At 48.3% G+C, this 7,950-nt stretch overlaps 1 long non-coding RNA gene across 1 annotated transcript; it reads left to right on the forward strand.

The window, feature by feature from the left end:
• The first annotated feature begins 1,747 nt into the window (after positions 1 to 1,747).
• Positions 1,748 to 7,673, forward strand: LOC128779885 (uncharacterized). Its single transcript, XR_008425949.2, has 2 exons — positions 1,748 to 2,982; positions 6,594 to 7,673. It is a non-coding gene; the product is annotated as an uncharacterized lncRNA (long non-coding RNA).
• The last annotated feature ends 277 nt before the right edge of the window (positions 7,674 to 7,950 follow it).

A 7,950-nucleotide genomic window follows, 5' to 3' on the forward strand; every position in this document is an offset into this window, starting at 1 on the left:
AATAGGAAGAAAGTAGTCAGACTTCAGCTGAACTTCAGCTGAGCTTTACTCTGAGTTGGAGAAAGCCCCAAAAATCTAAATTCAGGATTGATTCCAAAGAATTGACACAGAGCCATATTCAAATACAGCTGCTCCCAGTGGTGGCGGCCTGGGAAGAATCCACCCCTTCCCAGGACAGGATCCCTTTACATAGGGGGTTAATAGTGAAACCACCTGGTGGGTAGTCAGGTAGACCACCAGGCAGAACAACGCATTCCTAAGTTAACAGATAACATCGGGCAGTTATCACAGTCTATACATTCACTAACCCCCTTCCGGGGGCATGAGTTTATCTTGGGGGGTGGCATCCCGGTTTTCTAGGTAGTCGGCCAAGCCTGAGGCCACACAGAGTCAGACAGTCTCAGGAAGTTAAACAGAGAGTCCAGCCTTCCCCAGATGCTTTTGTTGCATCTTTAAGTAAGTTCTCCCACACTAAACAAAGCAGCAAGTGAGATCCAGGGCACCCCACTTTCCTGGCCCCCAAATCAAAGTCTTTATGAAAGCACTATCAAACTATTTGAATCTGAATAATACATGTTACAAAACCAAAAGGATAATACAAGTCTCAAATTCCCAAGGAATTGTCCTGTCTGCCTGGGAGATCTAACTACTGCTACTTTATTTATATCCCTGCGTCAAAAAAAAAAAATTTTTTTTACCCACCCAGTTCACGGGGAAGCAGCTTCTCTCCCTAACATGCGGATGCTAATGTACTTTCTGCCCCTCCAGCCTGTGTTTTCAGAAAGCGTTCTCAGTCTTTGACAGGTAGGAAATTTGCATTTCCATTAGTGAGGCCTTTGTCAATTGTGAGTCTTAAAAGCCCCAGAAGAATAGGGTTGGGGAAACGCATTGTACTTTAAAAAGGAGACTTTATTCTGTGGTTCAACCGAAGGTACCAAAGCAGATAAAGGCGGCTGAATGGCTGGGGGCTGCTGAGAATCCTCACTTAACAATCCAGAGAGGAGAAATGTATTAATGCGGGGGACTCTGACTGGACGACCAGAGGGGAAGCATTCCTGAGTATGACTTCACCAGTTTGCAATTGACTGTGTTTAGCATTAAAATGATCAGCTCTTCCAGGGTGACGAGGGGCATTTGACGCTTCCAGCCCTGCACAGTGTTTTTGTTCAGGCTCCGTGGGCTGCGGCTATCACCTGATCTTCAAAATTGCTCCTGAGCTCCAGCAGGGTTGTGGGTGTGATTGGTGTACGCGATTTGTTTTACTCTTTCTGTTGGTAAAGTCACAAAGCCAGAGAAACATTTAAAATGCTCCAGAATTCCCAGCAACGGGAAGAAGGTACAACACACTGCTTCATTTGTTTGCATATTTGCCCTTCAAACTCGGTCCCAAACACTTGCCAGAGAAGGCAGGGGACAGATAGGTCTGCCCAGTCCCCAGACGCTTCCAAGGCATGTAGTGACAGTGCCTGGTGTTAGAGACAAAAAGAGCAAAGAAGCAGAGCAGAGGGACAGGTGGAGGCTCACCACTATTACTGGCGAGCAGGGTCTGGAGCCCACGTCTCTATTCCCAGATCACTCGGCTTCTCCTCGGCATGCCCCTTTCATGGATGTCTGTTGAGTGACTGCCCTGTGCCAGGCACTGAGGACGAAGAGGAAATGCAAAGGGACCTGCTCTCACGGGAAGGCTGTCCATCTTCGGGAGACAGATAGCAAAGGAGAAAGCCAGGGGACATGCTGTGATTGTAGGATCCAAGCGGACGCAGTGAAATGACAGGCACAGGATGTGTGTTTAGGCCAGCACCCTCCAGGAAACCCACAAAGAGGATGGGCTGAGGGACTTCCCTATAAGTGCATTGCTAGGACTTAAGAAAACAAGGACTGACAGGAGAGGAGGTCAGTGAAAATAGAGGGAAACTAAGTTTTTTCTAACTGCGCCTGAGTGTGCCGCGTTGCTAAATTTGGGCCAATCGCTAACCGCAGAGATCAGCTTCTGGATAAGTTGCTTGCTTGCTCTTGCATAAAAACCCTAGTCTGTAAGCGTTAGGGGCGGCTCTCATTTGCAGCTCTACGGAGCACCGTGACTCCGGTCACTTTGGGAGAGTCCGCCCCTGCGCAGGTAAAGCTTGTTTGGCCAATAAACCATCTATAAATCTCTTAAGAGTCTGAGTCCGTCAGTTCCTAGAACGAGAACCTTCGATCTCGCATCTCGCATATAACATTTGGAGGCCCCAGCGGGATCTGTTTGGAGTCAAGGAACTGAAAGAAACCGGGCCCGGGTAAGTTAAAATTGGAGGATCCTCACTTCGTATTTTTGGAGGTCTAGACCATTTGGTATTTGGTTCGTGAGCTCACTTTGTTTTGTGAACGGCTGTTCATTTGGTTGTTAGCTCTGAGGTGAGAGGTGGGACGCCACCGCTTGTATCACCCAGGGGACTTTCCCAGGAGAGGACGCTCTCGGAAAGTCGGAGCGAGGCTCCCAGTGGCGATATCGCATTTGGTTTGGTGTATGAGTGTGACAACCGCGGTATGAACATTGTGTTTGATTGTGTGAGGACAGAGTGTGTGGCTCCACGGGCAGCAGCCTACGGAGCGTGCGTGGGCCCCAACCTGCGGTTCCTTAGTCTGTCATACGGCATAACGGCTGGGAGTTTAACCCGGACTCTACGCGGGCAGCCTTAGCTAAGACAGACCTAAGTCCTCGCGAGAGGAGAGGCCAGGCGGGCGAAGCGAATTGTCATTTCTGTTTGTGTTGTTTTGTGTGGTTGTCTCAGTTATGTGAAACTAACATGAAAATGGGCCAGCGGGAGTCCACCCCAAACTCCCCGCTTGATTGCGTCTTGAATAACTTTTCTGATTTCCAGCGCCGTGCACGCGGCTACGGGAGCGTGCAGCTCCATCCGGAGTTCCTGCGGACTCTTTGCCAGCTAGAGTGGCCGACTTTTGGTGTCAGGATGGCCTGCAGAGGGGACTTTCGACCTCCCGGTATTGTTTGCAGTTCGAGCCACAGTTTATAGAGCCCCACACCCCGATCACATAGTTTACATCGATGTGTGGGTAGACATAGCCCCAGACAAGCCAGGCTATATTCAGAAATGTCTAAGAAGGAGTGCCTCCCGCGGGAGAACGGTTCTGTTAGCGGCGGGAAGAGGAAACAAAAGAAATTCCCGGAGCCCTCCGTGCCAAGAGGGCGGAGGGTGCCTAAACTCTACCTCCCCCCCCCACTACCAGGGCCTGGGGAGGACATGTTAGACCCCTTGAATGCGCTCCCTCCCTACCCTAGGAGGGAAGTGCCACATTCTAGCCAGCCAGAGGAGGGGGGGGGACACTCGAGAGCCCTCCTCACACCCGAGGGGGAACTAGAGAAGGGGAAGAGGCTCCAGTAACCCCAGCACCTCCGGCACTTCTGCCACTCCGTGAGGCACCGCCCGGACCGGATGCCCCTGCCGGAGTACCCCCTCGGTTGATATATGTTCCTTTCTCCACTAGTGATTTGTATAATTAGAAACACCAGAATCCCCCATTTTCTGAGAAACCGCAGGAATTAATTTCCCTACTAGAAACTATATTTAGGACTCACCAGCCAACCTAGGATGATTGTCATACTCTATTTACCTCAGAAGAAAGGGAAAGAATCTATAGGGAGGTTGCAAAGATTGTGTTGGGAGAAGGGAAGGGAACTGCTGCAGCTCGCCAAGAGCTAGAGAGTATTCTCCCTTCACAGCCTCCCAATTGGGACCCCAATACCACGGGTGGAAGGGATGCGCCCCTCCAGTACCGCTGAACCTTATTAAGAGGGCTTAAAGCAGCTTTGGTATCTGCACCTGCACTGGCCTTGCCAAATTTAGGAAAGCCGTTTCAGCTGTTCGTGGCAGAAAATGGAGGCATTGCAAAGGGAGTGCTGACCCAGGCTTTAGGACCCTGGGGAAGGCCCGTGGCCTATTTGTCCAGGAGATTGGACCCAGTAGCCTCAGGGTGGCCAGCCTGCTTGCGAGCTCTGGCTGCCACAGCCATGCTAGTGAAAGAGGCCAGAGCTCACTCTGTTCTCGGATGGCAGTAGTTTCCTTGGAGAGGGGCAGCGGTACTCGGGGGCTGCGGTAACCACAGAAATTGAAGTCATGTGGCAGCAAGCCCTGCCAAAAGGAACTTCAGCCCAGAGGGCGGAGTTGATAGGGCATTTGCAAGGTCTAATCTTAAGAAAGCTGCAAGATGTCCCTGCCTATCTAGGGACTTTGAGTAGAAGATGCCTGTACTGGTAGTCCTGTCCATCTTTGATAAAACCGCTCCTGTCTGTAGACAGGGTGATATAGGGCTTCTCGGGGGCCTGGTCTCTCATGTCTGGGCGGGAGCCAGTTGCAGTGTCCAGTATCTGTTTGCAGTTGTGAGTTGTGCTGGTGTCTGGGACGGGCAGAAGGGTGGCAGGATTCAAAGCAGTAGTTTGCCTGCTTGTATACTTTGCTCATATTTTTAAAACATTGAGCTATTTGGCCTAAAAAAAAAAATCCATTTATAGAAATTCTTTTATGTGAAGATACAATATGTTTGCCATATGTTTTGTTTAGTTCTATTGTGCCATGCAAAACTTCAAAAATATTTATGGAGACAAATATTTTTGTTTTTTTTTTCTTTAATGATTTTAGGCTTCCTGTCTTGCTTAAAGTTCCCTCTCCTTACAGTGATATTACTAAATTTTAAAAATTTTCCTCCAGCCCTGACTAGTGTAGTAGGAAGGAGATTAAAGGTAAACTGTAGTTAAATCTAGATAGGCAAAAATATGTAGAAAGGTTGTGAAAGTTTTAAACCTGGAGGAAAGGAAACCTCAACTACTTGTTTTCTGGTTTTATAGGAATGTGGTTTCATTTTGCTTCTGTTTCTGATCAGAAACCCCTGTATCTGAAGACCTAGTTAGGGTCACCTGAAGACCTAGCGAAGGTCGCCTGTAACCGGTTAGAGAGAATGCCTTTGCCACTCGGGACCCAGGAAGGGTCATTTAGGCCTGATGTATGTTTCAGCCTGAGGCAAAGGAGCATGTCTCTGCCAAGAGACCGGACCTGAATGGCATGTCTGCGCAGGCCCCAGTAGACGCACTGGTGCAAGAGGATGCCTCTACCTGTGTACTGTTCTTATAGAACTCTGTCTGTGTTTTGGATTTTGTTCTGTGTCTTCTCTGAAAAGAAAATTGAGGATTCCAGGGATGGTTAAAACTTCACACTCTGTAGGAAAGTGAACAAGGGAAAGTGCAAGATATGTAAATGAAGAAGGTGTATGAAAGGATATCAGAAGGAAAAGGATTTTCCTTTGCACTTGGTGTTTTTCTCCCTATCTGATCCCTCCAGAATTTGGCATTCTGAAGGAGTAAGTAATGACATAAGGTTTCTCTGCATAAATCCATTAAGACCGGTCATTAATAGTGGTTTGTTAACCGATACTTTGACTGGAATGTCACGCCTGAAGGAGGCATGTCTGGGTTCTGGTTGTCACCAGGAAGCCCTGAGGAACTGGGATTGACTTGTGAAGCTAGCAAAAGCCCACAAGAAGAAGCCTGGTACCTTGGTTAATTGTGCGGTTCATGGCAGTCTTTCCAGGGAAGGAACGAAGGTTGCTTTCCTGAAAGATGGCTAAAAAGGAACCTGTAGGCACAACGGAAGCCTCAAGGATTTAAGTGAAACAACTGGTACAGGCGAAGCCAGGTGGCAGATGTGTGGCTCTGCTTCTGTGCCCCGAGGGTCAGACTAAAAGTCAGTCTAAAGGTTCCCTGAGTGAGTTCCAGCGAGGCAAACTTAAAGATCATAGGCGATCCAGGCTGCTCTTGATGTGTTTATGCAAATAAACAGGCAGAATTAAAAGTTAGACTCAAGGTAGTCACTTTAATAACAATAAGGGTGATCCTAAGGAGAAAAATCATAGTCTAAGGAAAATCACAATGCTCAGTATTAGATATTAGAATTATGTAGCTAACTGTCTTAAAAGTCTGTTTTCATTTGAAAGTTAAAACTAGGTTTGTAATATCACCAAAGATAGTCAATTTACAGGCACGAGGGACCTGTCAAATTGCCATTGTTAGATGTCATTGCAGCAAGGGCCTTGCAACTGAATGTCTTCCCAAAAGACAGTCTCACCAGTATAGAGACTGGCTTAGGAGTAGTTGTGTAAATTAACCTGTGTGTCCCTCCTTCTGTTTTCATTGGGCGTAGGACTATGGCCTCATTACCTGAGCGATTGGTTGCAGTATAGGCCTCACTTAAAGAGCCCACCTTCATCATCTCCCCCTAAGGCTCAACTAGTTTAGTTAAACTAGGTAGTTTGGTTAGTGCAGGGTTCGGGCGGTCTGTAGACTTCACTTCAGAGCTTGTCTTCCCTTTTCTGTCCTAATAGCCAAAACAGAAAGGGCCCAGAGATCTGAAAGGAGGGAATTCCTGATATATTCCCCTCAGCCCGAGCGAAGTATAGTGAGCCACAGGGTTTTGGATTGGTGTAGCATGCTTGTACACCTTCCTCCAGATGAGCCATTCTTTACCTAGGTGCCTGCCTTTGTTCTTCAGTAATTATGATTTAATTGTACCTTCCAACTCTCTTGCCAAATCTGTCACCTCCAGAATATGACGAGGATGCCAGCTGTCCAGTAATGCCAGCCTTTGGACACTGAGCCTGCAACTTCGCAGTGACAGCCAACTGACTTGGATTCTGTAAGGTCCTTCCCCTTACAGGAAAGGACTCCCTCTGTGCTGCACCCCCTTTCAGAGCACCCCTGACCCAAGGTTAGGTAGGACAACGTCCATGTCCAGCCGGAAGCAGTTACAAGAAGATAAGACCTTCGTCCATTGTCCTTTATATAATTATAAAGGGGTTATATCTGAAAGGAAGGATTGAAGCAGGGTGCAGCCAAGAGGAGGGCCCAGGAAGGGATTTATAATAGGGTCCAGAACTCAAAGTGTCCCATTTTTTGCCACCAATTTCTTGTCCAGAGTTTTGTATAGCTAGGTGCATAACTCCCCAAGTGTATCTCTATACAGGAAACCCAGATTTTGTTCTCCCCTCCGGGACTAGGGAGAAGGGAGCTCCCCTCATTCCCATAATAGCCACACTAGGGGTAATAGAGGCGGCGGGGCTAGGGGCAGGAGCGCTAGTACATAGAGATATCAGAGAACGCATAGCAACAGTTAAGTTAATAGTTCTATCTCAGCCCTATACCGCCCTTCCCCTCGAAGACAGCGAGGTAGAATCAAGGGTTTGATCCAGTCTCCAACAGGAGTGGGGAATGTAGGATCCAAGCGGACGTAGTGAAATGACAGGCACAGGATGTGTGTTTAGGCCAGCACCCTCCAGGAAACCCACAAAGAGGATGGGCTGAGGGACTTCCCTATAAGTGCATTGCTAGGACTTAAGAAAACAAGGACTGACAGGAGAGGAGGTCAGTGAAAATAGAGGGAAACTAAGTTTTTTTTAACTGCGCCTGAGTGTGCCGCGTTGCTAAATTTGGGCCAATCGCTAACCGCAGAGATCAGCTTCTGGATAAGTTGCTTGCTTGCTCTTGCATAAAAACCCTAGTCTGTAAGCGTTAGGGGCGGCTCTCATTTGCAGCTCTACGGAGCACCGTGACTCCGGTCACTTTGGGAGAGTCCGCCCCTGCGCAGGTAAAGCTTGTTTGGCCAATAAACCATCTATAAATCTCTTAAGAGTCTGAGTCCGTCAGTTCCTAGAACGAGAACCTTCGATCTCGCATCTCTCATAACAGTGATGTCACGAGTGATGTGTGCTATCAAGAGAACAAAGGACCATGCGGGCAGGGACCAGTTTAGAGCAAGAAATGAAGAAAAAGTTCTCTGGGGAGGGAAGCAGAGGAGTGCATGATGGAAAGAACATTCTAGAGAGTGGAAATACTGCCAACTCCCTACGGCCCCATGGAGTACGGAGTTCCTGCAGCAGGAGCCCCAAGGGCAAGGCGCGGGGCAA

Source organism: Desmodus rotundus, chromosome 13 (genome assembly GCF_022682495.2).
Source record: "Desmodus rotundus isolate HL8 chromosome 13, HLdesRot8A.1, whole genome shotgun sequence".
Lineage (NCBI taxonomy): Eukaryota > Metazoa > Chordata > Mammalia > Chiroptera > Phyllostomidae > Desmodus > Desmodus rotundus.